At 41.4% G+C, this 10,597-nt stretch overlaps 2 non-coding genes across 2 annotated transcripts; one reads left to right on the plus strand and one right to left on the minus strand.

The window, feature by feature from the left end:
• Positions 1–1,001: 1,001 nt before the first annotated feature.
• LOC117693933 (small nucleolar RNA SNORA17) lies at positions 1,002–1,132 on the plus strand. Its single transcript, XR_004604516.1, has one exon. It is a non-coding gene; the product is annotated as a small nucleolar RNA SNORA17 (small nucleolar RNA).
• A 5,728-nt stretch (positions 1,133–6,860) lies between these two features.
• On the minus strand, positions 6,861–6,969 carry LOC117693900 (U6 spliceosomal RNA). Its single transcript, XR_004604492.1, has one exon. It is a non-coding gene; the product is annotated as a U6 spliceosomal RNA (small nuclear RNA).
• Positions 6,970–10,597: the final 3,628 nt, after the last annotated feature.

A 10,597-nucleotide genomic window follows, 5' to 3' on the forward strand; every position in this document is an offset into this window, starting at 1 on the left:
GCACTGCACTGTTTTCTCTGGCTTTGGAAAGCGACTACATACATCAGAGATGATTTTTATGAAGCTACAATGGCTTTTTAAGCAGCCCTAAGGATAGAGTTCTCCAGTGGGAGAACAGGGTTTGAAGCAACCAAACAGAAACGAAACAACACAAGAACTGGCTTCAGGAAATATAATTGAAACAAATTTTGTCTTTCCTTTTCTAACCATTGTTCACGATTTCTTTCCAGTTACCCAACTGTTTTATGTCTTAACTACAGGTGGTGGTTGATTTCCATTGTAAACTTGTTTAGATTAAGAAATGTCTAAGACATTAATGAGGTATACTCCTCTGGATGCATTTTTCAAGGGTATTTCTAGAATTGTTTTACTAATAAGGGAAAGGTGAACAGCATGTGAGCAGCACCATCCTAGGGGCTATGGTCCTAAATAAAAAGGGGGAAGGGAGAAAACACGCTGAGCACAGACACACACACCCTTTCTCTATTGCCTGATCCCACCGCCATGTCTCCCTCAACACAATGAACTCTGTTTTATTGAACTGTGAACCCAAATAAACCAGTCCTTAAGTATTTTCTCAGTTATTTTATGACTGCTTTAAGAAAGTATCTAAGACACCATATTGTTTCTACAGTAACATAATTAAGGTTTAAATCTAGATGAAGAGAGAAAGCAGAAAACCTTGGAAACTGTTAGTAAAACTGTAGCAACTTAGACCAGTGGAAGAGACTGACTTCATCCATTCCGGCAACAAAAGTCTGCTCTGTGTTCATTACAAGAGCCACTTTACCACCTATGGTTTAAGGAAATGATTATTGACACCTTGACAGCTTTAATCTGAACTAATAATGTACATAAATTGTCTAGTCTATAATTAAATTTGTCCAAATATTTTAAGAGTTTAACTTCTTGAAAATATACATTTATTGCAAATTACTTATAAATGTAAAATATTAAAAAGCATGTAAAATTTTAGAAAATTAATAAAAAAAATCATTAAGCTTGCCCCTAGAAACATTGCAGGTGTGGCTGCTATGTCACATGTCAGTAGGTGGCAGGGAGGAGACAGGCTATGTCTACGCTCAGTGTTCTGACCAACGAACATCTGAATGATTTGTAGTAGCCTGACACTCTCTGAAAAAAAAGCAAGCCTGAAACTACCACCAGTCCAGTGCCAGAGGGCTTGGACAGGGAGCTAGCCTGAGATGACCACCAGTATGGCATCTCACAGGCCTGGACAAGCTCCCAGGACTTGAAGCAAGCCAGAGACTAGAAGAATCCTGGGACTCTAGACTCGGGATGAAGTGGACCCAAGATACATGACCTTCCCATGGGAACCACTCAAGCAGGCTGGGTGAAAAGAGAGTCCAAGAAGACCATCTGAGACAAGAGCTAAGGGACCTGGACAGGAAACTAGCCTGAGATGACCACCAGTTGGGCACTGTGTAGGCCTGAAGAAGCAAGACCATACCCAAAATGACCCCTGCCTGGTGCCATAATATGGAAAATCACTCCTGATACAATTCCTAAGATGACCCCAGACACTCAGAGACACAGGCACCACTAACAGAAGCAAGTAAGTGGTGAAGAAATGGAAGAGAAAGAGAAAGATGTGGGCAAAACGAAGAGAGGCAGAACGAGAAAATCAGGGTAGTAAGGAATACTTATATAAGTAGCAGGTGATGCCACCTGGGACCAGGGTGGGGTCCTGGCCTGTGCTGCCACTAGGGGTCTTGGCTCTGCACTAGCAGGAGTCTGTTACTACCAAAGGCCAGGAAGATGTCCCTGGTCTGGGCTGCAGGTGATCTGCCCTCAAGGATAAAAGCATGGGAAATCTGGCCTTGGCACTCTGCATGCATGAGAGAGAGGTACCCTCTTTCTCACTTTCCCATCAGCACCTGCAACAAGCAGGAGACCTAGCCCTGGGGACATGAGAGTAGAAGATCTCTCTTTTGCCCTCACCACCTCATGCCCCAACAGTAGGCAGAAGAGTTAGCCCCGATGAGGCCATGAGAGCAGGAGAGCAGTTCTTGCCCTCACCTGGGCGGCACAAAAGAGCTGGCCCTGGATGTGGGGGGTTGCAGGTGAACTGGTCCTGCCTCTTTTCTGCTGGGTAGCTGTGCAAAGGAGTAAGAGATGTCCTCCACCTATCCCTTGTCCCTCACCATCTATGGCAGGCAGTAGAACTGGCCCCAGGGTCATGAATGTAGAACTGGCCATTTTCCTCACCAGCTACAACACTCAGGAGAGTGGCCCCGCACCTTGCCTGGACAGCAGGGTAGATGTAGCCAGACCTTTGGCTACTTTATGTGTTCTTATTTCTACCACCCTTCTCTACCCTTATCTCTCCCAACCCCCACCCCTCAACACCAGGTAGAAGAAAAAGAAGGCTAGAGTGGAAAGAGGGTATTGATCTCCTCAGACTACTTCCTGCAGATTAGGGGCATCGAGTTCCTTGGGGCAATTTTGATCTTCCTTGGCGGGGTATCTTCAACCAGCAACCACCAGCACCAAGAGCAGCAGCTCACAGCTCTCGCGGGCTCTTGCATTTATATAGCCTCTCAAAAGTCCCCACAATTCTAAATGTCATGCACTTGAAGAAACTATCTACAGCTGGCAGAATCATCCTCCTGCCAGAGCATGCGGCAAATCATAGCCAGCTGGTATAAACAAGCTGAAGCAGCCCTATACCCCACACCTGGGATTAAAACAAACACATATTCCCATAACATTTTTTATGGTTTTTAAAGACCCCCAAATTCTCACTAGAGGTAGACCTGGTTATAGGGTTGCTAGTGAGCCATCTCTAAGGGCAGGAGAGCAGGAGAGCCAGCAAGCTATGGGTTCAGATACCTCTCAGGCTTACATCCAGGTTTTCAAACTGACCCACCCCAATGTCTAGCCTATCAAGGAACTGCTGGAGTGCATGAAGGGGGAGGTCCTACAGATCCAAAAACTACAGGATCTCCATGGCACAGGGCAGCGACAGGATATCTGAGAGGAATCCCAGTGAGGTTCCAGTATTGATAGAGTAGCAGAAGCCAGAGGCCTGTACTAGACCAACAAGTCATTGCAATGAACATCTGCAAGCAAAAGAGAACGAAGTGTGGGCAGAAGGGTGCACTCTGGGGCACTCACATATACTACAACTTCCACAGTAAGATTTTTGTCTCTGTTCTAGGAAGGTTGCAAGGGTGGAGGGCAGGCACGAGAGAAGGGGAAGATGAGTGAGACTGAGCTGCATGACGTGAAGCCCACAAAGAATCAGCAAAAACAAAACCTTTTTAATAAAAAAAGAAAAATGTTAAGGAAGTAATGGTGTCTCTACTGAACTTGATGGCAAATTCACAGTAATGACTGGTGAAAGAATTCATAATTATGCTGTTATACCACTCTGCCCATAAACATAAAATGGAAGGCAAGATGCAAAGATTAGAATATTTAATTCTTCTGCATAATGAAATTATAAAGAAAATATTATTTCCATTATCATATTATCATCTTATTTTGCACTTGACAGCGTTAAGTGGAAAGAAAATTATACATGTATTTGTGCAAAAAATAAATAAACAAGATAAAGTGTCAGCCTAGGGAGCTGAGAGAAACAAGGAAGATATTTTTAAAAATAATATGTAAAAATTATGTACATAGCTTATTATTAAGTAGAAGCTCTATGGGGTACTCACATCTCTCTATCAGTCATCAGAAAAGTATAAGTTCTTGTGTGTATAATTAAGAAATATTTCAAGACAGTCTTCTATGGCCTCTCCCTCGCTTTGTGCCATTCGGAACGTAAGTACAAGGCAAAGGGGACAAAATGCAACATGTTGACTTTTAGAAGCTTGGATATAAGTGTGAGGGAGTTACATACATCACCCATCAGCTGATTGGGGGCTCATTCACCCTACATGTACAGAAATCATGAGGAGGCGAGAAGGGCTTCAAATATTGACTCTAGTAGCTCTCATTTCATTCCAAGTTTGGAAACAGAAGCAAGAACAGGCTGAAACAACAGCAAATGACACTCCCTAATGTGACAGTCTCCATGAAGGCAGAGGGTTTGGGACCCTTGGCCCCTGCAGCAGCTACTGTAACAGCCCTCAGACTGTATCTCCCTGGAATCCTTGCCCCTGAAGAGTTAACTGTTCTTGTAACAGGAAACTTCTCGTTCCTCCCTCCAATGTTCTCTCCTTAATGCTCTGCAACCATTTAGCTGCTTCTTCAGTTGCCCTGCAGATGGTTGCCTGACCTCTTCATTAGCTACCGGCAGAACTGACTTGGGGTGCCTGCCTCCGCCAGACCTGCACTCTGAAGCTGGAGTGTGAGCCAGGTAGCAGGCTGGTTAGTAACTGCTGGGTGCTAGGTGTGGCCAGGACCACTAAGGTGCAAACATATGCCACAGGCTGAATTCCTGTGAGTGGAAAGGGTCACCAACAGTCCTGATCTGTCATATCGTCAGCTATCAAACTATACCCGCTGATAATGCATATAGAAGTCCAGACTGGGAAAATGGATTACTGCACAAATCTTAATTGTTTGAGATCCTAGTGCTGGTTGTGAAAAGCCAAGTTCAAGCACCTCAGACCATCGCTCAAGCTGACAGAACTTCTTCACCCATCAATCTGTCTGTTGTGGACATTTTGTACTCAAAACTGTGATCCCAGGACTTAGAAGTGTAAAGTGAGCTTTTAGGGAGCCCAGGGTTGAGGGTGTGAAGCCAGGCAGTATGTGGCCCACTTGTGACGCACATCCAGGGGCGTCAACTATCAAACTGATGTGGAGTTTGTCACTTTTCATCTAGCAAGATGCCGCTAAAGCGCTCTAGGCTTGCTTGCTTGTTTTGTTACCAGTTCAGCCCATACGACTGAAGGTAGTCAAGGAAAGAGAAGTCTTTATTGGACTTGACGTTGCAACACAGAAGAGTCTCAATGAGCCCAAGCAGCCCACTGTTAGAGCCTGAAAACAGGTATTCAGACCAATCACAACCACATCTGGACCAATCACACAATTCTTTAGGCCACTCGCAGCAGCTTCGTGTTTTAACACCATGCAGAGCCACTAAGGCTTGTGTTTTGGATCAATGATGGCCTGTCCCTTAGTAGGTCCCAATCATAGTAGGTCTTACAACAGGAGACTTGCTCCACCTCTGGTAGATAAACAGGTTCACTGAGGTTTACAATTGCAAAATGTCTGGTACACAGCCCTGGCTGGGGCAGTGGCTTCAAGAGCCAGGGCAATCAACTTCAGTCTTTTGCATAATCGTTTCAAGGCATCTGTGGAGCATCCCAGGCTGCTGGCTGGTCCTGGGGTAAGGGCAGTCCAGCTGGTTGTTACACTGATACTGCTTTTGATCAAAGCAGCAAAGAGAGAGTTCAATAACTGCTAATTAGGAAGTCAAATTGATCCATCCCTAGTGTCTTGCTTTATTTACGGGAAAATGCTCAGAAGGAGTGTTTACAACTTTAAATATAAAAAAGTTAGCATTAATACTAAAAGCAATTTTTAAAATGCTTTAGCAATTCTTATATGTCCCTACTGCCCAGAGAAAACTAATCCAGTTTGTTTGTCTCGGTTACATCCTTCGAAAAGTCATCTTCAGGAGGCTCCTTTAACCCTTATCAACTGGACGTGGCACACCAGTCTGCCTACACTCTGGAACAGCAAGGGAGATTCATCCCAGCATGCAAGTACTCCAAAGGAAATATACCAGCCTACTAATGGATTAACCCAGTTGGAAGCCAGGAGCAAAGGAATATGATTAATGTCCATATAAATCATCCTCCAGGATACCGAAGCAAATGGGAAAGCAGAAGTAAATATAGATGGAGAAATTATCCACCAAAAAAAAATCTATAAAAATTAAACTTCAACAGCACTTAAACCGCAGAAAATTGAAATTTTTCCTTTTGTGGTCAAGAATAAGACAAGGTTGATACCGACATCGCTAAAGAAGTAATGATTGGTAAAACAAAGATCAAAACCTATCATCTACAATGAAATGACTGTGTACATTAAGGACACAAAAATTGCAAAGAAATACTAGTTCTAACAAGTAAGTGGTAATAAGCTAGTTTATCATAGCTGTTAATGTCAGATCAAAACACGGAAAAAAGTCAACTATGTTTCTGTGTGCAAGTGAAAACAAAAGCTAAAATTTATTTTTAAAATATTTATTTGTTTGCTTGTGAGGAGGGTATATGTGGAGGTCAGGAGTCAGACAACCTTTGGGAGTCAGCTGTCTACCTCAACCATGTAGGTCTTGGTAACCAACCCAGGTCATCAGGCCTAGCAGCACCTGTATCCCCTTAAAATCTTATTAGTTAGCTTCAAGTCCAATTTGTGATTCCATTAAAAGCAAGGTTTCCGAACACATTAAAACTGTAGGACAAAGTGCAGTTTGCCCATCTGACCAAATGAGCTCTGTATTCAAACAACAAATGCCATGTGCAAAGTTTGCATCCTCAGGGACAGTCTGTTCAGAATGACCTCTGGAGAATACATGTCTCCTCGGACATTACCTCCTCTAAAACCTATTAAAATATTTAGCATTTATAACAAAATAAACCTATGAAATATCAAGGAATAAACTGACTAATCAATGCCTGATAATGTAGACAGTTATAAAAAATCTTGTTGGTAAAAATTAAAGAAAGTTTGACTACATATAAATATAAACCATATGTATAAATCAGAAGATCAAATACTGAAAGGAACTCTTTCCCCCAAAATCACAATGTATAGATTAATTCAGCTCTAGGAATATCACAATTGATTCTGTTGAACCTGAAAATCTTGTTTTAAAATATATAAAATTGAAAAGGCTAATAATTGCCTATATTTCATTTATTGTTTGTTTGTTTATAAATATGAAATGCTTCCAGGATTTGCATGTTATCCTTGTACAAGGGTCATGACAATCTTCTCTGTATTGCTTCAGTTTTAGTAGATTTGCTACCAAAATGAGAACAATCGCCTATATTTTTTTTAAAGAACATATTTTATTTGACAAAACAAATATGTCAGAAAATCAACACATCATAATTTCAGAGTATTTGAAAAGTGTAACATTTGCCCAGGAATAGATAAATGTGTTAATGAAACAGAACTCTTAGTTATAAGTCTAGTCAGAAATGGCCTCTTCATTTAAACTCATTTTACAATACATCAGAGAAAGAAACAACCTTTCAATAAGTAGATGAAGACATCCATAGAGAAAGATGACACAAAGCTATGTCATACCTTTCACAAATACTTGCAGGCAAGTCTTATCCCAGATTCTGCATGAAGCAGAAATTTTTGTAGAAGACATTTATTAAGACATGTTCTGAAGTTCAGCAGTCATGACAAGGATTAGACACATAAAGGACTCAGCTACAGTGTTATCACTCCAAAGGCCTTTATTAAGCTCAGGAAATGAGCTGACCTTCAGAATTGACCAAAATGTAGGCAAGGGGCCAAGACTTTTGTCCATTCATTGAGCAGGCGTTGGATACAGGCTACTACAAGGAAGAGGCAGAATTTTGAGCAGAGTGAATCTCTTAGGAGATTTGTAGACAGAGCCCCCTGCAAGATCCCAACCCAGAGTTACCAGTCAACAATACTCCTTGGGACTAGAGAAAGAAGTCTTAGTCTTCAGTGAGTCAGGGATGGCTAAATCAGCTTTCACACAGGGAAAGGAAAAGAAACGTCCCTGGAAATGATGTGCAGAAAACATCTTTGTGATTCTAATGCAGGGAAGCTTTTCTTAGATGCAGTACATAGACTTAGAGTAGATATACAGGCCAAGTGCTCTGCTAGCACACTGCAAAGCCCTGGACTCAATCTACAGTCTCACACACACACACACACACACACACACACACACTCACACACACTCTCACACACACTCTCACACACACACTCACACACTCTCACACACACTCACACACACTCACACACACACAGTCTCACACACACTCACACACACACTCACACACACTCTCACACACACTCTCACACACACACTCACACACTCACACTCTCTCACACACACACACTCACACACACACACTCACACACACACACACTCACACACACTCACACACACACTTACACACACTCACACATACACACACACACACACACACACACACACACACATTCCAAAAACACTAAACATAAATGCAAAGGTGACAGACAGGACTATGGAAAAGGGGACTACTATTAAGAAAATAAAGGGCAAGCCATGGAATGGGAGAAAATATCTGTAGCAACATAGAAAAAAAAAAAGAGAATTTCTACAAAGCTAAATAGTTCTGGTTCCCCAAAATGAAGTGTGAATGACCAGCAGGGCTAATGAACACAGGCATTATCACACAGTAATGAACAGGTAACAAAACTGTTCCCTGCAAACCTACCAGTAAGAACCCAGTGACCAGAGTTCAAAGGAACGTGATACAACTCAATGTACACTCTCCTTGATTAGGTGTCATTAACCCAAGAGAACTATAGGCAGTGTGCTGGTTAGTGTTTGTCAACACTAGTTCTATCTGGAGAGAAGGGATATCAGTCATAGAGATGTCTCCTTTCATTGGTCTGTGGGCATGTGGGTATACTTTCTTCATCGCTATTTGGTGTAGAAGGGCCAGTCCCACTGTAGGCAATACCATCTCTGGGTAGCTGTGTCTGAGCCACAGAAAAAAGGTAGCTGAGCCATCCAGGGAAAACAAGCCAGCAAGCAGTGTTCTTCCATGGTTTTTGCTTTAGCTCCTGCCTCCAGTTTTATCCCTGAATTCTCTCAGTGGTGAACTGTTGCCTGGGAGATGCTGGATAAACAAATGCTTTCCTTTCCCACACTGCTTTTGGTCATGTGTTTATCACAGCAACACAAAACCATACTAGAACAGATAAGAACCAAAATCCCTTGTTTTCACATTGGGATGACTTCAACCTCCTGAACTTCTGTACTTCACTCAACCTCAGGAACTATTGATTATTTTCTGTATTGCTTTTTCTGTAAAGAAACTGAACCTCTTTTATCTTTGTTCCCTCTTTCCCACATTATTCTCAACTTCTTTACAAATTATCTCATCATACCCTTTGAACAAAAGGGGCGTTCTATAAAATTAGCAAACTAACTACACCTACATCACCAATATCTTTGAAAAAAGTTTTTTAAAATGGTTGTGAAAATAGTAAGCACATAGCTTCAATACAAAAATGTGGTTGCTCCTTAAAGCTTCCCCTTAATCTTCAGATGTAGTCTACACAGAACTGAAAAGTGTACACCACAGAATTAATTTTCTTGGCAATGTCTGGAGCTCGGTGACCAGACACAGTAGGCTCCAATGCCTACTTTTATGCATGCTGAATGATAAATAGTACCTTCAGTAAGCACCTCAAAGATGTACATTTCTAAGTTTCATATATGTATATAATATCTTCTTTCACTTTTAGTAGGTAAGGAAAAAATAAGTACACAGACACACTCACGAGAAAAAAGAGACTATAAAGGAAAGGGAATTCAGAACTGCAAAAGAAAGAAGGTGAAGGCCAACAAGATGGCACGGTTGTAGAAGTGCTTGAAGTACCATCCTAAGGTCCCGAGTTTCATCCTCCCAACCCATAGTAGAAGGAGAACCAAGTTGTCAAATTTGTCCTCTCTCACATCCAAATACACATCTCTTGGTCACATACTGATGGTCTATCCTCATGCTCCATCCTGCCTCATGATAACCTCTTTCTTCTCCTCTCCTTTTTCCTTCTCTTTCCTCGTGGTCCCTACCTGAGATTCCCTCACTTGATCCAAAATCCTGTCTTCCTCTCTGCCCTGCCCAGTCACAGTCTCTAGCTTTTTATTTACCAATCAGGGATTATTGCGGATGTCTTTACAACACATTGGTCAGTACAATGCCCAATAAATAATTAATAATAATAATAATAATAATAATAATAATAATAATAAATAAAAACACATTTTATAAAGAAGATAAAATATGCAAAATGGATTAAGAACATTTAGGTGGGTGCATTGATAGAGTTTCTTTGAGCTAAACCCTCTCAGGGTTCATATAACAACAGAACTTTACAGTGCATATACACAAACCCTTGTAAACATCACGGAGACTGTCTGTGTGCCTCCAGCATGAGGACAGTGAAGACAGGAAGGGTGGGCTACAAGTCACTCATAAATACACAGATTTTTCTTCCTCTCATAGGTAATTTTTAAAACAATAAATGATTACTTGTCATCATTGATAATTAGATCTTTCCTGATTATTCGACAGCATATTTGGTTTGGAAAGTAGGAATAACATGATAACCCAAAGTGAAAAAAATTTGAATAAAGAAAAGAAAACAAAGGGAAATGAACCTAGAGTTGCAAATGGAGGCAGTGTACATTTGAAGAAATCAGGAAAGGTGATAAACAAGTTGTTAGTGACTGTTCTGAAGAGAGGTCAGATATAAGCTAAATGATGCGAAGGAACTGAAGGGTTTAGGAGAACAGTGAACAGGAGAAGGGAAGAGAAAACAACATTAGATAAAATTTATGGGGAAGAGCTGAGAGCCTGAGAGTTTCAGAGCAAAGACTTGGATCAACACACATCTTTAATCAAGG

Source organism: Arvicanthis niloticus, chromosome 21, assembly GCF_011762505.2.
Source record: "Arvicanthis niloticus isolate mArvNil1 chromosome 21, mArvNil1.pat.X, whole genome shotgun sequence".
NCBI classification, from domain to species: domain Eukaryota; kingdom Metazoa; phylum Chordata; class Mammalia; order Rodentia; family Muridae; genus Arvicanthis; species Arvicanthis niloticus.